The sequence below is a fragment of the Fukomys damarensis genome, unplaced genomic scaffold (genome assembly GCF_012274545.1).
Source record: "Fukomys damarensis isolate Sample0158 unplaced genomic scaffold, DMR_v1.0_HiC HiC_scaffold_73888, whole genome shotgun sequence".
NCBI classification, from domain to species: domain Eukaryota; kingdom Metazoa; phylum Chordata; class Mammalia; order Rodentia; family Bathyergidae; genus Fukomys; species Fukomys damarensis.
This window is the reverse complement of record NW_022974800.1, coordinates 49,320-54,376: the sequence shown is the minus strand read 5'-3', so window position 1 is coordinate 54,376 and position 5,057 is coordinate 49,320. Positions and strand designations below refer to the sequence as shown.

Here is a 5,057-nt window from a genome sequence, read left to right as displayed (position 1 = left end):
CTCAGAGCCTCCCGAGTGCTGGGATTATTTTTTTTTCTCTCTCTTTTTTTAATGGTACCAAAAAGTTTATCTGAAAAGTGCAGGGCAGATGGGTATGGAAGAAATCTGCTCTGCAAAGTGAACTGGGTCCAAACAAAGAGAAAAAGAAGGTAAAAGCAAAAATAAAAGTTCACACCACAGTCAGATGTAGCGCAGGGTACTGTGCAAATTCATACACAGTAGCCTCTCTTTATTTTCTTTTCTTCCTTTTTGCAGTACTGAGTATTGAACCCAGGGCTTTCACACTGAGCTTTGTCCCCTACTGTTTTTTATTTCTTGAGACAGTCTTGCCTGGTTGAACTCAAAATCCTCCTGCCTCAGCCTCCCTGAGTGGTAGGATTATAGGGGTGTGTCGCCATAACAATTAAGATGCAACTTAGATACCATACCAAACATTCATTTAAAATTTGTAATTCAAACGTGTTTTAGCATGCTCAGGGAGTTGTACACCATTATTGAATTCCAGAACACTTTCATTACCCCCAAAAGAAGGATCCATTAAGCTGCCCATTTCCAAATCTCTGCTGGCCTCCCAGCCTCTCCAGCCTTTGGCAACCAGTTTACTTTACTTCTCTATGGATTTGCCTGTTCTGCTTTCATTTTAGTTACTCCATCATCACCTGGAAAGAGTGCTTGCTGTGTACCAGGCCCCCTGCTGCTGGCTGGGGCGGCACCTAGGGGCCGTGGGGAGTGAAGACAAACCAAGTCCTTGCCTCCATGGAGCTTATGATCTCGAGGGGAGCATATTGGGGTGATAAGATGAGGACACGTAAGCAGATCCTCAAAGTATAAGAAGAGCCTAGACTTCTCAAGATGTGCTGACAGAAGCAATGCCAAGTCCCGAGGCCTGGCAGTGGCCTGGGAGTAACAGGAATCTGGGCATTGAGGTCAGTGTGACACTCAGCAAGTCAAGAGAGGGAGGTGCAGGAGGGGCCAGATGGTCGGGCTTGTCTGGTCGTGGTAAAGCATCAGGAGTTTTATTCTGAGTGCAGTGCGAAGCATCGACAGGTTGGAGCTTAGCGGGAGAGGCAGTTGTGGTGGCTGTTTGCTTATTTATTCTTTTTGCTATTTTTGTGACGTTACTTTGAAAAGATTACACTGACTTCCATGTGAAGAAGCGTTTTCTTGGGGCAGGGCAGTGACTCCACAGGAAGTCTTGTCAGGGGAGATTGTGTTTGTCCAGTGGGAGCCAATGGGGACCTAGACCAGTGAGGAAGGGAGAAGGGTCTTCAGTTTACATATATTTGAAAATGCTTTGCTTATCCTTGTGGGTGCCAGGCAGTACCCTTAAGGAATGATGCTACCTTGGATAATATGCTTAGGGCCGGGGTGTTGAGGGTAGGGACTGCACCATCAGTGTTTGCTGAGAGATCCACGGTCAGAGCTTTGAAAGAGGCTTCCATGTAGTTCACTCATCCTCTAACCAGAAGACTGAAGTGGTTTGCACGTCTTTTCTGCAACCGAAATCTGTTATTTATTTATGTATTTCTGGCACTGGCACTGAACCCACGGTGAGCTACAGCCCCAGACACTGATTGACTGGTTGACAGTGTGTCGTTAAGTTGTCCAGGCTGGGTTTAATGTGCAATCCTCCTACCTCCCAGAGTGCTAGGATTACAGGTGTCCACCACCACTCTCAGGTGGGAATATTTTAATTTAAAACTTTTCCTAAGAAGAATATACTTTATTGTTCTTATTGCAATTTATGATTATTATTTATTTTTTTATTTTTGTACAGGGTCTCGCTTTGTAGTCTAGGCTGGTCTTGGACTCATTGGGTAGCCCAGATCCTTCTGCTTCTGTCTTCTCAGTACTGGGATTACGGTTGTGCGCCACCACACCTGACTTTCAGTTTATTATTGTTCTAAATGTTAAGCTGATGATCAGGGCCTCTGCAGACTTATCAGTATCCCCACAGGAACCCCAGGACCTGCTTGGGTTGAAACAGTCACCTGTACCTGTGAGAAGGGTTCTCCTTGGTTTTCCATTTTTGCTGTGCAGGTGGCTTAGGGTAGAGAGCTGCAACAGCGGGGATTGATATTGGTGACCTCCTCATCTGGACTCGATGCTACTTACAACCTAATTTCTTGCTGTTTCTGGCATCTGTTTCCAGGGCGTGTCATTTTGTTACATGTCCTAAGGGTGAAAGTTTCTCCTAGAAAAGGTTTAAAAGGGATAGGAGCTTGGGATTTGGCTCAGTGGTGACACCGCCTGCCTCACAAGTACTAAGGTCCTGAGTTCAATCCCTGGTACCAAAAAAAACAAAAAAAAATGGGGATATTACATTGGGTTACATAGAGGTAGGCAAAAGCTAAAAAAGGAACATACAAAATGAAGAGAAATTAAAGGTTTCTAATGACTTCTCAAATGAGCCAGCTATGCTTAGTTTAGCTTTTTTATTGTGTCAGCCTCATTTTTGGTAGACCACCACTTCCAGATTATGTTTTGGGAGAAAAATAATTCTTTTCTTGAAGAAAAGATATTATTTCAGAATAACTGGACATACATACGTGCTTTTGATTATGAACTTGTAATGGGTTTGTTAGCAAGAATTTGGGCTGTATTTGGACAGAGGGGAGTTGAGGATGACTGTCTCTCACCTTCTTTGGGCTTTGAATACAGCCTTTGTCCTATTTTCTACTCCTCCCATTTTGTGTGTCCCACTGAGGTTAGCCAGAGTGGCTCGTGGTAGAGTAACAGGGTTAGTAACTTTAGAGGAGGAAGCAGCAGCTTCTTTCCAAGGGAGCTGCCAGGCACATCACCTGTGTTGCTTCTGGCATAGGTAACAGAACACAGTTAATGAGACTGACAGTTATAAGACACACCTGAGTCCAGAGCACCCCCTCCCAGCGAGATCATGAACAATTAGAGAGACATTTTAATTCATTCGGTCCTCCCAGAATTTTCCTAACACTTGTACTAGGGATTCAGTGACCTAGCTATTTCTAATCATTTTTGATCTCTTCTATGTCAAGATGCAGAAATCCAGCTTCCTGCTTGTTCTGGAACTTGCAGTAATAACAGATACAGAGAACTGCATAACCTCAAGTCATGTGGTGAAAATGAAGTCTGCATGGACAGCCCTGGGGAGCAGAACCACCTGTGAGGTCCTTTGTTAATGCACTGGTGACAACATTGAATGAGTTGGTCTTAGTTTAGGGTTTGGACACGAGCAAGTTTGTTTTGTTTTGTTTTGTTTTTTTTGAGACAGGATTTCATCACCATGTAGCCCAGGCTGGTCTGGAACTCACAGCAATCCTCCTGCCTCAGCTTCCCGAGTGCTGGGATTATAGGCGTGCGCCACCACGCCCGGCTAATGAGCAAGCTTTTTTGAGCAGTTCCAATAACAGTGACTTTGGCTTTCGATTCTAGTGTATCTTGATTTTTCTCTGACAAACACTTTTTAGATTTATACAGTATTTGGATTTAACCTTTATTTATTTTTCACTTTTACCAAGCCCCATTTTGCTTTAATGTTTTGAGATAGTCTTGCTTTGTTGCCCAGGCTTGTCTTCAATGCCTGGCCTCGAGATCCTCCCACTTCATCCTGAGTGCTGGTTGTATGGACAAGCACCAGTGTCCAGCTGGACTTAGTTTTTACTTCTAGAGTGAGAGATTTGCTAGTCTGATGGTGTCAATAAAGAAAATGATATGGTTGGGAAGATGTCTTCAAATGTGACACCTGGGTTGTTTTTTGGCGCGACATTATGAGGCACAGTTTTCAGATAAGGAGTGGGAGCGGTCTGTCCCCAGTGGTATCTGAGCATAGTCTGCATAGGCCAAAGGTCACGCACACTTTGTAGCTGTGTGACAGTCCAGAGAAATGCTTCTCTGGGTCCTTCTGCACTGGGTACATGGTGGGACGTACATGGTCGTAAGAGCAACTTCCTTCGTGGTGTGCAGCGTCCCTGCAGATGTAGCTGGGACTATTCCGTGAGGAAAGAAGCCAGCCTGGATTTGCTGGGATGGTGATAGAAATTGTGAATTCTGTTTTGATATAATCAGGAAGGTAAACTCTTAAGTGGAATATATTTACTTAATTTAAATTCATTATGTACATGTAAAGATACAGCTTTAGAATTTTTCAAAGATCAAGTATGTTATTTTTGAGACTTTTTTTATTTAAGAAAATATGTTGTTTTAAGATTTTTGTTATATACCTTTTTTTTTTGGTTTGATGATGGCTGAGAAACCCAGGGCTGCCTTTTGTATGCCAGGCAAATACTTTAACAATGACTTCTTTCTGCCGTGCCTCCTCGCAAGCATAAGGTCCTGAGTTTGATCTCCGGTACCAAAAAAAAAAAAAAAAAAAAGAGTCCGAAAATAACTTTAACACTGAGCTATACCTCCAGCTCCTAAATTTATAAGCTTTCAAAATGTTCATTCTGAGTTCTTTTTAAAAATTAATTTTATCAGTAATATTTCAGGAATTGCTACACAAACACACACACAGACACACACACACACACACACACACACACAGACACACACACACACATTGTGTTCAGTTCTGGTCCCCCATTTTCCCTTCTCTTTTCTCTCCAGTCTCTAGAAAATCTGCCTCTGTATTTCCTGACATCTTTTCTTTATTTTACTTTTAAATTTATTTATATTGTGAGTTTATCATATAAGCAAAACCATGTGATGATATTTAATCTCTGTGTCTAATTCACTTAACATTATGGTCTCATGGTTCATCCATTTTATTATAATGACTCAAATTCATCCTCTTATGGCTGATTTACGTCACATTTTCTTTTCTCCACTCACCTGTTGATGATGTCTCCGCAGTTTCAGTAGTTTAGCTCCTGTGAATTGTGCTGCTGTAGACATGAGCACACATGTATCACTACAGTGTGCTGCTTTTAACTCTTTTGGGAAGAGGTATCCTTGGTATTCTAATTTTAAGCTTTTTGAGGGATCTCCACACTGATTTCCATAGTGGTTTTACAGTCAGTACTAGTTTATATTACCACCAACAGTTGTAGAATGGCTCCATCTACCTCTGCATTCTTGAC

General features: G+C 42.4%; 1 protein-coding gene across 1 annotated transcript in view; it reads left to right on the top strand.

Moving 5' to 3' along the window:
* Positions 1-5,057, top strand: part of LOC104873621 (lysine-specific demethylase 4C) — a 46,654-nt gene that overhangs the window by 8,605 nt on the left and 32,992 nt on the right. The window lies entirely within an intron of this gene.